The 17,526-nt window shown below is 45.0% G+C and overlaps 1 protein-coding gene and 1 non-coding gene across 11 annotated transcripts in view; both read left to right on the top strand.

Moving 5' to 3' along the window:
• The window catches only part of CUX1 (cut like homeobox 1), a 366,222-nt gene that overhangs the window by 12,788 nt on the left and 335,908 nt on the right, over positions 1-17,526 (top strand). The window lies entirely within an intron of this gene.
• Positions 15,425-15,531, top strand: LOC112315079 (U6 spliceosomal RNA). The gene has a single exon (XR_002975846.2). It is a non-coding gene; the product is annotated as a U6 spliceosomal RNA (small nuclear RNA).

Below are 17,526 nucleotides of genomic sequence, written 5' to 3'. Positions count from 1 at the left end.
GGCTGGTCTTAACTAGACCCAGGTCCCTGTTTGAGACTTCAGTGGGTCTCGGCAACATAAGGCCAGATGTGTGCCTCTCCCACAACCAGTGAGCCAGGGCTGTGCTCTTGACCCTCTGCTTGGTCTGTCCAGCTGCCCTGGGTGGCGGAGTGAGTGCCCAGGAAGAGAGTTTCTGCACATTGAGCTCTATTTCATTTCCTTTTTAGTCCCAAAGGCTTGTGGTATGGAAGTTTCGGTGCTCTGGTGTTGCTAAGACTAGTTGGACAAGTTTTTATCCTATCCTACACTTGTAAAAACCAGGCTTTTCTTTCTTTTTTTTTTTTAAATAAAAACACGATTGTATAAATTTGCCTTTTAAACACAAGTTTAAAAAGAGGACACCTAAAACAAGCTGTTGTAACCCTGTATGTTAGTATAACTTTTTGGGATGGGGCCTGCCAGTGACTTGCGTTCCTTTGGGACATTATTCCTGTATGGTGACTAGTGTTCTTTAAGGAGCTTCTCTGTAAAAGTAAACTTTAAACATTTTCCTCTCTTTCAAAGCAAGAAAGCAGTTTCAGTTTTGTTGAAAGTCCATTTATTTTGTTTTCTCCTGTTAAGGAAGTGTGTGTGTTACCTGTCACCCCAGACTGTTCCCATAAGAAGTATATTATTTTGATTGAAATAATGTATCTCATTGAGTAGCTTTAATGAAACAATGAGTAAACAAATCGTGGGTTTCTACGCTGCTGCTGTCTTTGTTTTCCCAGTTCTTTTAACATCGGTGTCTTTGAGACTGGGTAATGGGAGGGGCCGTTATCAATTGATTAAAGTTTTTCACTGTGAAATGTATAGGGGTTCTGTGTGTGTGTGCAAGTCAGTGAAGATGAAGTTGTGCAACAACGCCTGATAGCGTTGGGTCCATAGAAGCCCCCTTCGCCTGCTTCCCCGATTTTACCTATCTCCTGCCACGAGTTAGTTGCATGAGAAAATTGGAAGGGGAAAGGGGCAGATTGCCAATTACCTCAGGAATTATTCTCTCCTAATCCACTGAGCGAACCTTAAAAATGCTGTCTGGTGAGCTGATCGAGCCTGAGACCTTTAATGGCTGTTGAAAAAGCCCTCGCCCTGATGTGTACAATTAAGGCAAACCCACCAGGGTTTATGTGGGAGTTGTGTGGAAACAGTAGTCTGTGCCCCTGTGACCCCCACATCTACCTGGAGCAGTCAGCGTTCAAAACTGCTCCTCAGGCTGGCTCACAGTCTGTCTTAGGAGAGAAAATGGGCTTGAAGTAGAAAAAGCCATATTCATTTTATCGGGTTTATAAAGCCCAGGGCACATTTGCATGAACTGAAGGAAAGACAAAATTGTTAGAGGAACACTTGCCCTTTAAAAAAAAAAAATTATTGATTTATTTTTAGAGAGAGGGAAAGGGAGGGTGAAAGAAGGAAGAGAAACATTGGTTTGTTGCCACTCCATAGGTTGCATCTTGGTTGCCTCTCCTAAGTACCCAGGCCAGGGACTAAACTTGAAACTCAGGCTTGTGCTGTGACTGGGAATCGAACCTGTAACCTTTTGCTTTGTGGGACGATGCCCAACCAAGTGAGCCACACCAGGCAGGGCACACATTGTCTTTTTTTTTAAGGGGCAAATAAGTTCTCTTAAACTTGTCATTTTTTAAAAAGAGAAATTTAACATGTGAAAAATCCTACAGAGCTAGGCCAAATTCCCACTTGTGCTTCCATTATATAATTCACAGATTTGGCCTCATGTAAATTTCACATATTTAAAAGACAAATGTATCTGATGGACTGTAAAACAAATGCTATCTAAAAATTTTTATAGAAGTGATTCTAACATAGGATTATACATAAATTTAGAGATTATTTTAAAGCCCATTTAAAATTATTTAATGTATAACTTTGAAAAATATAATTTCTTTCCCTATGAAAGATTTGATTTTTATAAGTAATTGCCAAAGATAGACATTCATATATCTTGTCCTGTTGTTTTGTCTGAAGCTCTGCATTATGGCTGCAGAGAGATAGTTTTGGTTTCAACTGAAATTCCCCTGCCTCTGATTGTTTAAACCAGACCCTTAATCTTATTTTAACATACTTAAAATGTTCAAAAAACCCGGAAGAATTGTTTTGTATAAGTAGCAAGTGAATGTAGTTTAAACACTCAAGCAATTCTGCTATCTAATTGGAAACAGGTGGAATTCTTGGAATCCTGTGTTTAAATCTTATTATAGCAAAGCATAGAGACATTTTTCACTTAAGGCCATTTGTTTTGTTGAAGCTGTTTGAAGAGGAGCCCCATGACCTCTCATTGGGCCCACTACCGTTTACCTGGATGTTGCGGTCATGCTGGGGGCATCTGAGGAACCGGATGCCCGGACACCCGAGAGAGCCGCACGAGCAGATCGTGGAGAAACAAGGAACTTTAATAGCATGAGTAGACAAGCGATTCAGTGTCTGCGTTATGTAACTTCTACAGCAAAAGGGTTGTGAATTCATTTGTGATTTCTGATTTAATAAACATTTCTTGTCAAGAGTGTTTGAGTACATTTATTATACCCTGACAACGATTTGGAATTCAAAGAGAAACTACTTCCCTAAGTGTTCTACATTTAGAGATATAAGCCTAAATAGCACTACCCCCTAAGACAAACTAACGGTTACGAGGAGATTTCAGTAATGGTGGGGTGCTCTGAATTGTCTAAGTTGTCCTTCCTATTTAGTTTTCAAAGCCAGTGAATAGCCCTGGTTTTTGGTTTATGTTTAAGAACCAAGTTTTGCTTGGTATTTGGGTATTGATTTTACTGAAGGGGACAACTAAGATTTGTACTGAGGTCTTGGTCCTGTCACACTTTTGGGTTTGCCAAGCTGTAATCAGCCTTGCTTTTCGGCTGTCTCCTGAGAACGTTGGCAGAGGAGACTGATCTTTGGCTGGGCAGGAGGTGCCCCTGCAGGAAGTTACCTGGGCTTGAGGAGGAGCTGGTGGCATCGCCCTCATTCGTGCCGCGCCTGAAGCAGTTTTGAAGCACACAGTTAAAAAACATAATGAGGGTGAACAACTCTTTCTGAAAGACATGTAATTTGTTGCAAACCCCATCAAGAATCTTTCCTGTGAAAAGTAAACAGCTCGATAATAAAAATAATTCTAGTTCTTGCTGGAATTAAATTCCGATAGGATGATGTTAGTGCACAAAATAAATGTCAGTTTCTTCACTTGAATCCGAAGGCTTTCTTTACTGCAGCAGGCCCAGAGCAGAATTTTTGTGTTTACTATAGAGCCCTTATGTCACGGGCAGCCTGGGAAGTTCCTCAAATGTGATCAGTGTTGATTCTTATCCAGAGGACCCCTCTCACCCAGCTTCCACCCCGCCGTCAGAAATGCAGAAACACCGTCAGATGTCAGACGGGAACGGCATGCTGTTGGGAGTGTTCATTTCTTCTAAGAATTTACTTCACACCTGGGAGCCACTGGAAAAATAGCCAGATAGATTTCACATGAAACTGACTGGATGCTTGAACAGACTGGCCCCACACCTTTATAAAGCACCAGAGGCCAGCACAGGCTTCTTGCTCATGACCTGCCGGAGTCAGTCAGCTGACAGTGGAAATCCTGGTTGCTTTTCACTCTGAATTAGGAAGGTAACTTGGAGGAAATCAGCAGAGCTCACTCAGAAGCTTGTTTTTTCTTAGTGTTACCCTGAGTATATCAGCATGGGGCCTGTTTTCTTAGAGATGTTTTTCTATTTGGCTGTAAGTAAAAGCAGTTACTTTTTAAAAAGTTTTATTAGGTTGGCCAAAAAGTACTGCTCAGTTGTCTTTAACTTCATTGAAACAATTTCCTTTGATTGTACTGGGACAGCTGTTACATCAGCGTGCATTAAAAAAAAACTTATTGGTGAATTTTTATGCAGCCAATTTAATATTGAAGATGGAAGAAAATACACACCATTTTCATTGTATTATGCTTTATTATTTCAAGAAAGGTAAAAACGCAACTGAAACATAAAAAGATTTGTGTAGTGTGTGGAGAAGGTGCTGTGACCAATCAAACTTTTCAAAAGTGGTTTGCAGAGTTTCTTGGTACTACTGACATTTTGGCCAAATACCTCTTTGCTGTGGGGCTGTCTTATGTACTGGAAGATGTTTAGCAGCAGCCGTGGGCACTACCAACTATGAAGCCAATAGCGGGAGATGGCCAACATACTCAAAATACCCAAATCAGTAAAGTTATTAGTGAAAATGAAAAATGTCTTTTATTTTATGGAAAAAACTAAGCAGACTTTTTGGCCAACCCAGTGTATGATGGTAAGGTGTTTTGAGTTTGGTTAAGGGAAAAACATAGAAAAATTAGCTCTTAAGTGAATATTGTGACATTGGGAGGCAGAATGCCATTCTCACCGTCCTAAAATTTTATCTGGGTGTTAACAGCTTTTTGCTAAATGTAAGGCATTCAGATCCTGTCTACCCAGCTGTTTAAAAAAAAAAAAAAAAGCCTTCAAAAGCTTCTTCCCAATTTCCTCCTAAACGTAAGACAGGCTTTTTTTACATTGGGTCTTTTCCCCTAATTGTTAATATTTTATTTTCTAATATAGTTTTATGTGTTAAATACTGAAAAGAATGTGAATTCATTATAGGAATCTTGGGTCATTTGCTGTTTTGGACCTGTGAGGGTCTTTGGTTTATTGCCACTTTCCCACCTGTTTTTTAGGGGAGAAATCGGAATTTAGATAAAAATAATTTGATTAAAGCTAGTAAAGGACACCAAAGGTAATGACTCCTTGTCTGGAAGAGCCTGGAGCTGCAAACATAAGCAAGGCCAGTGGGCTGTTGGTACAGGCAAGGCCTCAGCATACTGCGGGCCCCGGGTGCCTGCGGGTGCCGGCTGTCCGGGCCTGCTGCCTCTTGCCCCCTTCTGAGCTCAGCTCCAGCCCTGCCAGGCCTGTCCCTTCTTTTGTTGTGACAACATTTTTTTTTTAAGTATTTATGGAGCTCTATTATTTTGAGATTCTTGGAAGAAAGATACTATGTAAATGAAAATTAAAAATAAAATTGTTGCTGGAGGGAATTGTACATTTAATTTTTGATTAGGTTTGGAAAGGACTTTTTTCTTACCCTGAAAATAGGAACATTCTGTTGCTCCTATCACTATTTTTGCTTCATTCTGAAAGGTGTGGCAGATAATGGTGAAACTGTCCTTTATTTTCTGTTTTTCACCATGGTACTTGACCTACAACTTGAACCCATACAGATCCGTATACAGTGAGTTATTTCTGTTTCACATTGTTCTGCTCTGCTCTCACCAAGCACGTAGATAGCAATTGCCCATAAGACATAAACCTTTTAAAGGGAAAAGATTTTGAGTCACCAACACAAATTACAACAAAAATTATAAGTAGGCTTGCAAATCAAGTTCCATCTTCCTCTCCTGTTCACACAGCAAAAATGTAAGTAGTACAATTTTGAAACCGAAAACTGAGTACAGGAGCATCCGTGTAAACCAGTATAGAAACATGAATTTCCTGGAGTTACGTCGTTTTAGCTGTACCTCGAATCCTTGCTTATGTAATGCTGTGTGCTGTCACATCATTCAGCCAAGTAGGAGACAAGGTCAGGTTCGGAGGCATGAGTGGGACCCAGGAGCCAGACAGGATATTGCAAGGCGCCTGTCCAGACGACTTGGTCTCCCACAGGCCTCAGCCACAGGCAAGTGCAGAGGACCAGGGAGGTGGCCAGGGCCTGGCGAGTGTTTGCCTTGGAGAACAGTGGTACACAATCGGGACATCCGCATCTGGAGCTGGCCATCTCGGAGGGAATGCTGTCATCTCTCCTCTCCCCCACCCACTCCTCAGCCCGGCACTCCAACTTGTCAGCATTGACGTGGGATTGGAAGAGGAAGGATATTGCCAGTTATGGTTGAATGTCATTGCCAGGGGAGTATGAAGTGGCTTGCTATTGTTGTACATTGCTCTGTGTTGGTATATAATTATGCTGTCATTTTTAAATGAACTGATATTTTAATAAATCTTTTGTGTGTTTATGCAGTTAGTTTTGGGGGTTGCTTGTCGTGTCTGAGAGCCAAGTCTTTCTAACACACAAGAGCTGAGTGTGTAGCTTTACTTGTTTCAAAACTGCCCTTTCGATACAGGTTGCAATCCATGATAGATGGGGCTGCCAGATTAATCTCCCCAAACCATTGATTTCATCATGTCATTCCTCCCCTTAAACACCCACAGAGGCCCAGTTTAGCACATGGAGACCACATTCTTCAGGCCAGCAGAGTTTCTGGTGGTTGTCTCTACCTTACCTAAACATTGCCTCACTTAGGGACCCCGGATTCGTCATCTTCCCTGTGCACATCTGAGTATCAGGCCTTATTTGACACACTCCTCCTTTCCTTCATTTTAAAACCAGGGCTGCTGGAGAGCCCCCGTGTGCCAGACACCATGGGGCAGGGCAGGGTAGCAGCCTTCTGTGGGGCAGCTGGGGTTTGGCTGTGACAGGGCTGTGTGCCTCAGGTGTCCAGGGAGGGGGAGGAGCTGCAGAGGAAGGCCGTCAAGATAGGGGTGGGGTGTTGGGGTGGTGAGCAAGAAAGTGCCCAGAGGGGAGGGAAAGCTTGAGCTGATTTCTATACATCTGGGGGAGAATGGGAGGGAGGGCCTTCTAGCAGCACAGTTGGGGGTGTGGCTGGTAGTTTCTGAGACCTCTCTGAGCTCTGGCTTCCCTCTTGGCTCTTTCTGACCTCGTACCCACCATACCTTCCAGCCGTCCTTACCACTTACTCTTGCTCTCTACCTTCCCTTGTTATGTGCCTGCTGCTTCACCCTGCCCTCCACGCACAGAAAGTCCTGCTGCAGGAGAACTGTGGGCCGAATTTAAGGGGATGGTCCCACGTGTTCTGATTTAGGACTCATTCAGCTAGTTTAAAGAATGCAAATGGGATTCTTTGTAGGATTGTCAGAGGTGGGTACGTTATATTAAAATGGCTGTGTTTTGACAGCTACCGATAGGTACGCATTCATAGAACATGGATTTCTTTTTGATTTCCATTTATTAAATTCTGTCTTTGCAAAGTGACATATACATTAGTTAAAATATACACAATTGCAGTTGTGGCATATAAAACAAAAAATTCACATTTTTAAAACTAGAATTGGGCAGAACAATTGACAGATTTTTCCTTTGACTCTACTCACAGCCTACATGGGAGCAAATGTCCCCACACTGACGGGGAAAACATTTATTAGAAGGACCAGAACCCACCCAATACAAGAGAGAGTGAGTGGAAGAAACACGAAGGTCTGGATGTCAGCACTGGAGAAATGTCTTGTGTGTGCCCAGCCCCTAGAACGGCCTGTGGGTCTGGGCGGAGGCTCTGGGCCAGCCCCATTTCAGAGCCTTCATAGCCTGCGTGCTTTCTCTGCTTCTTCATTTACAAAGAAAGTACCTAGGATATTTTTGTAAGAGGTGACGTCACTGTCTGGCTGCATGATCATTTGCATGGATTTGGGGAAGTAAGGGCTGCTGGGACTTCACTGAGAGAGGGGGGCTGAGAGGAGCCACAGACCTGAGGTCCAGTGTGGGTGGGGTTGGAGCCTGACATCCACAGGGAACAGGAAGGAGGAAGAGGAGCCAGGCCGGGTCAGGGAAGAGGGTGTGCTCTTTGTGGGTTATGTGGGGTTTGGGGCCTGCCAGGCATTCAGGGTCTGAGTCCTGGGGAAAGGAGAGAGGTACAGCTCAATAGGGAGGTTGGTGTTGAACTCTAGTAGACGAGCTGAAACCTAGGGCATAGAACCTGTGGTGGATTTATCTATGTTTTGGTTGGTGCTTGAGAGGTTGGTAGTATTTGAGGTGGGGAGGGCTGGAGCACTAGTCTTAACTAGGGGACCCCACCCTCACGTCTAACTTTCCCAGTCCCAGAGCAAGGACTGCACGCTGTTTTAGTAACAGAAGAGAAGGAAAGCCTTGTTGGTAGTATTGGACACTCCACATACTGTAGCTGGTCTTATGTTTGCTGGTGGCAAGGCAGGTACTTTTCAGAAAGGGTTTTTAGTATATACACTAACAGCTATCGTGTGCTGAGTGCTGACAGCGGGCTGTGTTGGTTCCGGGGTTTAGGCTCTTGATTTCTTCCCTGTCATGCCCGCAACAGCCTCAGGAAGGAGATACAGTACAGCTGGTAGGTGAGAAGCCAGCGAGTAGAAGGTGGAGGCCGGAGTCTCCTGTGCTCCAGTCCCTGCTTTTTCTGCCATCCCTGCTGTTCCCGAGACCAACTCTGAGTTGAAGTGGTGGGGTCCTTGTGAGGAGGCTATGGGAGGATTCAGAAGGGGGCCCATGTCTATGGGCCCCCTGAGATGAGCTTGGTGATGGGTGAGTCTTAACATAAGCAGCTGAAGACGGAAATAAAGCCTGTTGTGATGTGGATGTGATGGGCCCTGGGTTGACTGGTGGATGGGGAGCTTCTGGTTGAGGGCTTGCTGGATCCAAGCCTCCCCTTCCCTGAGACTTCAGAGTCAGCTCATAGATGGACTCCAAAGAGAAGGGTTATCTGACAGGTTATCCTTCCCCAGGCTATGAACATGTCGTCACAAACTTTATCTGATGATTGAGGTGCAGTTTTGGTGTCAGGCTGAAGGCAGCCCTCCTTACTGTGTCCCTTGCTGCCCTCCGGGCCCCATCTGGGCATACAGCAAATTTGTTGGAAGAGTTTGGGGGACATGGTAGGCAGCAGAGAGGCCCGATTGTGGGACCTGGGCTGGGGGCAGGGAGGGCCCGGCTGGCAGAGGAACAGTCACGCACTGTCTAGCTGACACTTGGGCTGTGAGCACCAGACTGGGGGAGCAGGAGTCTCAACCAGGACTTTTTTCTGAGCCCCCGGGCCTGATGCTGGTGCTGGGGAGCAGTTTGCTGTTAGACGCTACTTGTATTTAGCCCCTTGATGGCCGAGGCAAAATCCCCGCTCTCTCAGCACCTGGAGCTAGTTGATATAGTCACTGAAGTGATACTACTGGCTTCAAACCCTTGCGCATCACTTGGAAGCACCGACTACACTGGGTTTTGTTCTCTGTCACACCTGAAGGTGGAATTTGGGAGTTCAGTAGGAGACTGGTTTTATGAGGGGTCTGCGGGTGGGCATCTGACCGGAGAGAAGATGCCTGCCTGGTCAGATGACACTTCTTAGATCTTAGCTTATGTTCCTCAAGGAATTCTCATGGGAAAATTGAACTTTCAGGATTTAGATGATGCTTTTACATGCTTGATTTTTTGTGATGATGTAGCTTGTTTTGTAATAAAGTTACAAATTTTAAAATATATGTAAAAAGGTGTGCATATCTTGGAAATAATGTGTATTTCAATGAAGTTGTTTGTAGTTTTGTTTGTTTTGGAAGCATCTCATTTTTTAAATAGCCTGTTGAGACCATTCATTCATTCATTCATTCATCGATCATGTCTCCATGGTGCCTTGATCACTGCTTCAGCTCCTGTTTAAGTCTCTGGGGTGCTGAAGGGAGTAAGTCCCCAGCCCTGCTGCTCAGAGAACAGCAGGGCACACCGAGTATGCCAGGCATCATTTTATAAGGGCCAGGGCATCTGCATGGGGAGGGCAGGGCAGGGAACTGGAAAAATGGGCCCAGGCCATCTTGCTCCATTGACTTATGTCAACTTCTTCAGTCCAGGTGCACTTCTGGCCCAGCATCCTCCTGTCTGAGTAGCAGGAAATCCCTGCCCTCAAGGAACTTTAATTCTAGTAGGAGAGACAGAAAGTAAATATAGGAACGAGTAGTTTAAAGAGAGCCAGTGCTCAGGGCCTGGGAACACACAGAACAGGACCTCTGTGCAAAGCCCTGTGCAGTCATTTCTGGTTCTGAAGGCCCTGAGAAAGAACTGCTTTTTAAATTGAATAGAGACAACTTAGTCCCCAGAGTTGTGTTTAGGAAGGTCCTTCTGGAATCCCAATAAGAAAGGCTGATCAGAACGTGCAGGAAGGGTGGTAAAGAATGGACTCAGAGGGTGTGGCAGTCACAGTTCCTTCAGCGAGAGATGGAGGTGGACTGGGCCGGGAGGGAAGACGCCAGACTGAGTGCTGGGGTGAGGGCGAGGGAGGTACCCTGGCCCTGGTGTTTCTGGGAGGGCCTCTGAGGTCAAAGTGCTGTGGCAGAGATGGGGCTGGGAGAGTGGCATTTAGGCCGCCTGTGGGGGAGGCGTCAGTGGAGGAAACTGAGGCTGGGGAGAGCCTCTGTGAGAGAGGCAGGGAGCAGTGCACAGAATGGGTGGTCTTCAGGCCCAGTTGACACTGAGCATCTGGCAGAGCAGTGTCACTTCGTGCTGGCCCTTCCAGAGGTGGCCTGTGCATGGGGCTGCCTGGATGGGCCCCACAGGTTTATTAAAAGCAGGTGGGGTGACTGCCCTGTACTTGACAGTCACCCCACCTGGGCGAGTGACTCAGATACGCATGGAGCCAGCCTGGGGTTTCCCTCTTCCTCCCTATTTGCTTTTTGTTGGTAATCCTTTGTTAATTCCCCAGTTTCATGATGTAATTTTAATGGACTTAAACTTGAACACTTAAAAATTGTGTAATTAATTACACTGGGCTTCAATTACAACTAATTATAGTGTGGTACCTGGTGGCAAGTCAGGTGCTCACTGGAGGGGGGAGGGGGCTCGGGACCGCCATTTTCTGTCCAGCATCTCTGTGACTACACCCTGCGGTCAGGCCAGCGGCCTTTTGGGCTGCCCGGGAGGCGCCTCACTGTCCTGCCTCACCAGGAGCAGCTCTTGGAACCTGCTAAGGTGTGAGACGAGTGGGAAGTGCGAGGAGGGCGGGAGGGGAGGGTGCTTTCTTCGGGAAAAGTTGTTTTAGGAAATGCAAAGGCTGGAACTTGTTTGCAGGTTGGAGAGAAGGTCTAATACCAGGAAAGTGAGTTTGGGGCGGCCGGAGGGCACAGTGTGTGATTCTTCTGTTTTCTCTGGGACGTGGGAGGGAGGTGGCCTTCAAGTGAAAGTGAAGGCTTCAGGAACGGAAAACACTGTTTATTGGAGGAAGGAAAAGGTGCAAAAACCACCTTGGGGGAAAAGAAGAAGGTGGGAGCCAGCTTTAAAAATGTTACTGTGCGGTCCGAGCTCTAGGAGGTCAGCGCACAGGGCTTCTGAGGCTAGTGAACTGAGCCTCAGACTCCACGACAGAGCTTTATGTTCCTAGGCTTCCTCCCTGCAAACAGTGGTGGCTTTGTGTTGTCTTCGGAGGAGGGGTCTTGTAAGAAATCTTCACCTCAGTTGACCATGACCCCTGAAGCTGGGCACTTCCATAACCCCTTGGTGGGGGCCAGCAGCCCATCTCAGAACGGGGCTGCTCAGCACTCAGTAGGCTGCAGTGCTCAGGGCCTCCTGTCCTGCTGCTGGGCAACCACCTGCTTGCCCTTCCTTGAATAAAGAGGATAGATACACCTGGCATCTCGCTGTCCTGGGAAGCTTCTGGAATGAATTTTAAACAGTGGTGCCCACGTGTGGTATTCGGTGGCCAATGTCCTGTTTCTGCGAGATACATTGATTTGTTTTTCCACTTATTTATGCATTCATTGGTTGCTTCTTGTATGTGCCCTGACCGGGGATTGAACCCACAACCTTGGTGTACTGGGACGACGCTCTACGAGTTTTCCACAGTGTTTCCCTGTTGAATGTTTAAAGCAAACTACCCTGGCAAAGGACCCTCCAGCTTCTGAAGCACAAGCCGAGGCTGATGTTTGGGTTGGGCCATGAGGAGGCCTAGAAGTCTTAGTTGGTGTCCGGTTTTTCAAGGCAGAGTGGAACTTGAAACCATTTGAGTATACAGTTATTTTAAATTTGGGGGCACGATGGGGCAGAGCACTCGGGACAATTTTTTCTGTTGAATATGCTCCTTTGTTGACTTGGTGCAGAGTGCTGCTCTGATGCAATGCTTGGTACCTCTGTTTTGTTACTTTTTATTTTTTTAAGATAAAATTCATATAAAATTCATGATTTCACCCTTTTTAGAGTGCACAATTCATTGGTTGTCAGTACATTCCCAGTGTTGTGCGTCCGTCGCCAGCCTGTTGGAGAACATTTCCAGCACCCCAACGAGAAAGCCCGCGCACAGTAGCTGTCGCTCCCCCCCCGCCCCTGTGTAACTGTTACTGTACTTTCTGTCTGCGGGTTTGCCTGTTCTGGACATTCCGAGTGGGAATGGACTCGGACAGAGTGCGGCTTCTTTCACTCAGCGCAGTGCCTTCCGGGTCCGTCGGGTCGCAGCACGTGCCAGCGCACCGTTCCTTTTGGGGGCTGGTGATATCCCATGGTGTGGTTATCCGGCATTCTGTCCATTCTTTCATGGTTTGATGGCCATTGAGACTGGGGGTTCTTTTTGGAGCTATTATGAATAATGATGCTGTGAATATCAGTGTATGTGTTTTTGTGTGAAGGTATGTGCTCAGTTTTCTTAGGAATGTACTTAGGTCATAATTTTTGAATCTGTTACTTTCTGACCTCTTATGTGTTCACTCCTATGTTTTTCTCCAGGGTGCTCATTTTAACACCAGGTGGTTGTCCCTCCTGTGTACTCCGTGGGTTCCCCACACGGTGGAAGGCCTACTTGGAGTCACTGTTACGATTGGATTTTGAGAAGCCCTGGAAGAGCAGACACTGTTGGTTGATCTCTCCCTTCCCTCCTCCCCTCCCTTCCTTCCTTGCTAACTAACCACCAAGGGGCCTCTCCCCTGCTGGGGACAAAACTTGAAGTTTGTCTAAACTAATTCTGGGGTTCCGGTATTCCCCTTCCCCCCCTTCCACCAGGTGTGGCAGGCATTTCTTTTTGTTTTGGCTGGAGAGACAGGGAATGTCTGGTAGAGTTGCTTATGAGAAGAAAGTGCTGCCTCTCTGACAACAGCTGATGAGCCGGGACAAACTGCCATTTTCTGCCTGTGAACTCTGCTGTGTGGGGAGAGGCTTTCCAGGCCTGCCACCTCCACCTTAGCCCTGTGGGGTGGGCCCAAGCCAGTGCAACCTCGGAGGACGCAGAGCCAAAGATGCAAGGGGCCTTGTCCTCAGCCCTGCAGTCGCCCTGCCTCCAGCCTTCTGTGCTGGCAACGGAGACTATTACGGTTAAAATCCAGATCATCCAGCGTTTCTCTTGACTGCTTTGTGGATTACAAGTCATGCTTTTGAGACGCACCAGGCCTGGGTGAATGTAGACTTGGGAGTGTGAGGAGGACACGTATGCTCCAAGCTCTCTTTTCTCGTAGCAGGCAGAACTCCATTTGCCAAGCCAGATGTCCCTTAATACTTTAGATCTAGCCAATAAAGCATTAAGCAATTAGAATCGTTAATATTTAGTTAAGTATAATTAGAAGCTGGTGTAAATTGTGAATGAAATTGACAGGTCCCATAAGTTACAGCGAAATACCAAATCTTACTCGGGTGTGTATGTGTATCTGTGTGTCTGTCATTCAGGTAGGTAGACTGTCTTGTCTACCGCCGTAGTGGAATAGAAATGCGGGCCGTTACCAAGTTAGTTCACTACAATTTTGAAAGTTCAGCAACATCTTGCCAGTTGTTTTATCGTGTTAAAGATTGAAATCTGTAAGTCACATTGTAAGAGTTTTAATTTTAACACTCTTCTTCGTTTCTACCTTACGGCCAGGAAAAGCCAAGTCTCTACGTCCTGCGTGCCCGCAGGGTGTGACTGTGTGCCGTGTGTGTCTGTGCGCACGCACGGGTGCCTCACCCTACAGGAGTCGTGTTAATCAGTACTCCTCGATTCATGGCACATCGTAATCCATCTTACTAAATTTTTTCTCCTTTATGCTCATTCCCATTTTTAGTCCTCTTCTCTCCCCATTCTAATGTGTTTAATGTGCCTTTATATGGATGTATTCTTGTAAAAGATGTGGCCTCTTTTGTGTGTAAGTACTTTTAATTCATAAGTATGGCATTGCGCTATAAATCTTTCTTTCACTCATCACTGTTTTTGAGATCTGTTCATAGTTCTCCCTATAAATTTTGTTCATCTGTCATGATAGCTGCATTGGATTCCATCTTAAGAATCCACTTATCTTAGTCAGCTTGCGCTGCTGTAACAAATACCACGGACTGGGTGGCTTAAACACAGGCCTTTATTGCTTATAGTTCTGGAGGCTGCAAAGTCCGAGATCAAGCTGTGTGCTGACGCCGTTCGTGGTGAGAGCCTTTTTCCTAACTGTAGACAGCTGTCTTCTTACTGCACCCCGCCGTGATGGAGGGTGTTGAGAGGGAGTGTGGGAGCTCCCTGGCATCTCGTCTTCTGAGAGCATCCATTCCATCGTGGGGGCCTCACCTTCAAGACTCGTGACCTCATCTAACCCTAAACAGCTCCCAAAGGCCCCACCTCCAAGTACCATCATGGTGGGGGTTAGGGCTTCAGCGTATGAGTTTGAGAGGACACAATTCAGCTCATAGCACCACCCTAGTTCACAAATCCATTTCCCTGTGGATGGCCCCCCTTGGTGGCCTCTAACATCCCAAACACCCCTGTGCCCCTGCCATCTTCACATCTCCTCACTGATGTTCAGGACTGGATTGTTGAGTCCAGGGTGAAATTGTTCTTTTTTTTTTTCTTTTTTTTAGATTTCATTTATTTATTTTGAGAGAGAGGGGAAGGGAGTGACACATCAATCGGTTGCCTCTTGCACACCCCCAGCTGGGGACCTGGCTCACAACCCCAGGCGTGTGCCCTGTCCCGGGATCCAACCGGCGACCTTTCTGTTTGCAGGCTGGTGCTCAACCCACTGAGCCACACCAGTCAGGGCAGAAAAACTTAATTTTGATGAAGTCAAATCTGTCCATTTTTACACTCATGTTTTGTGTCATTTCAGTCTTGTTCAAGAAACTCTTTCCCCAGTCAAGATTACAAAGATATTTCTATTTTGATAGTCATATAGATTTGTCTTCCACATTTGGGTTGAGTTGGCTTTTTGTAAAGAGTGAGAGTAGCGAGTTTTTCCAACACTACCTGCTGGCTTGGGAAGTTCCTTTGGTGGATTCCCGAGTCCCCGTGCATCTGCACGTGGGTATGTGTCTGAGGTCGTTCTTCTGTTCCACTACTCTGTTTCTTCTTGGACAGGCGCCGCCCACCATTTTAGTGTCTGCGACTTTATGCCGATTCTTTGTTTCTGATTGAGTGAAGTTAGCCTCTTTGCTCTTCTTTTTCTTTCTTATTGTTGCTCAGTTACAGTTGTCCCCATTTTCTCCCATTACTCTTCCCTGCCCTACTCACCCCCTACTTCCCACATTCAGTCCTTCCCTTGCCCCCACTCCCTTGTCTTTATCCATACGTCCCTTATACATACATGTTCCTTGATTTGACCCTTCCCCCTCCTCGTTAACCCCCTGCCCCTTGCCCTGTGGTCACTGTCAGTTTTTAAAAATACCTTGCCCTGTGCTCGCTTCGGCAGCACACACACTAAAATTGGAACGGTACAGAGAAGGTTAGCTTGGCCCCTGCGCAAGGATGACACGCAAATTCGTGAAGCGTTCCGTATTTAAAAAAAACAAAAAAACCCCTTGCCCTGACCAGCATGGCTCAGTTGGTTAAGCATCATCCTGCAAAGGCAAAGGTCACCCGATTGATACCTGGTCCGGGCACACGCCTCTGTTTGCTGCCTGGTCCCCGGTTGGGGCGAGTGGGGCGAGAGGCAACCACAGATCGATGTTTCTCTCACACATCAGTGTTTCTCTCCCTCTCTTTCTGCCTCCCTTTCCTGTCTCTAAAAATAATTAAAGTCTTTAAAAATATATTTTAGCTACTCAAGGTCCATTATTCATTCATGCCCATTTCTGCCCATTTCCTCATAAGTACTGTACTGCTGGAATTTTTTTTTACTGTATTTGGATTACATGTACAGATTAATTTGGGGGAAAATTAATACATTTAAGTCATCCCATCCTTGAACAAGGATATTTCTCCATTTATTTAGGTCTTGTTTCTCTCCATAAAGGTTTTGTGTATTCTTTATTCTTTATTAGTCTAATCTTTATTAGATTAATTCCTAGTTCTTTTCAGTTTTTGTAGCATTGTGGATAGTGTCTTATTGTTTAAAATGGTTTTTTTCCTTAATTGATTACTGTTGTACAGAGGAAAGCAGTTAGCTTTATTTACTGATTTTGAAACTGGGGAGCTTGCTGAAGCTCTCATTAGTTTTACTGGTTAACTTGATTCTGTGGGTTTCTCAGGAGACAATATCATATGCAAAAAAAGTGACACTCTTTTCGGTCCTTTTCCTTCCACCCCTTGTACTGGAGTGACTTGCTTTGTCCCCTGGGACCCGAAGGGCTCTTTCTTGCATTGCAGCGGTGATGGCCTGTCTCTCCTTTCCTTGTCTTAAAGGTAATGGGTCAAAAGGAGATTTTTGGTAGAAGCTTTAATCAGGTTAAGGAACTATCTTAATTCCTTTTTCTCTAATTTTCTGAGAGTTTTTACTAGAAACAAGCATTAACCCTTAGCAAATACTTTTTCTTAAAATCTATTCATGTCCATGCAGTTTTACCCCTCAGTTCATGAATGTGTTAAATTAAATACATTGATTGACGCTCTGATCTTGAGTCACCCTTCTCTTTTGGGATAAACTCTTCATTGTCTTGTATTTAAAAAATATTGATGGAGTTGATACATAGTTTTGACATTTGTGCTACTACATGAAGTTGGCCAGTAGCACAACTAATTCCTTGCCCAGTTAATTGAGGAATACTCGTCTCATAAAGTGGGTGGAAATTGTTTTGCAGTCATATGTATAAGCTGGGGATTGTCTGCGTCTTCGATTTGATGGGGCTCACCTGTGAAGGCACGGGCCTGAGACTGGGCTGGGGGGTGTTTACTGTTCCACTTTTCCTTGGTACTGGTCTAAGTTTTCTATTCTTAGGGCAATTTTGGCATCTTATAGTTTTCTACAAATGTACCCATTTCATCTAGGTTTTAGAAGTTGCACGCCTGTTCATATTTTCATTATGTTTATAAATCTCTTTTTAGCTCCAGTTATTTCTCATTTTCTTTCTACATTCTGTATTTTTGAATTCATCTGACACTTCTATTACTTTTCAGTCTGTGTAGAGTTTTGTTTATCTTATTAATCCTAAAAAAACAGCTTTTACTTTTTAAAATCTCTGTTTTTATTTTTTTTAATTTTTAGTTTTTGGTTTATGTGTCTGAATTCCCACCTTTATTTCACAATCTCTTTGAGTCCACTCTCTTTTCATAAGTTACTTGGAATGCTCAGCTTTTAAATTTGATTTCTTTCTCATTTTCTAATAAATATATTCTAAGTATTATTTTAGTTGTGCGCCATACATTTTGACATGTAGTGCTTCATTTTTACTCATTTTATAATTCTGTCTTAGTTTTGTAATTTCCCTTATACCTTTCTCTTTAGCCCAAGGGTTCTTTAACAGCGAATATATATATTTTAGATTTTTGACATTTAAAAAAATGACTTGTTATTGATATCTATTTTTACTGTATATGGTCAGAGAACATAGTTAACATGC

This window comes from Desmodus rotundus, chromosome 1, assembly GCF_022682495.2.
Source record: "Desmodus rotundus isolate HL8 chromosome 1, HLdesRot8A.1, whole genome shotgun sequence".
Taxonomy (NCBI): Eukaryota; Metazoa; Chordata; class Mammalia; order Chiroptera; family Phyllostomidae; genus Desmodus; species Desmodus rotundus.
The sequence above is the reverse complement of the archived record's forward strand: the minus strand, read 5'-3'. Positions and strand labels throughout refer to the sequence as shown.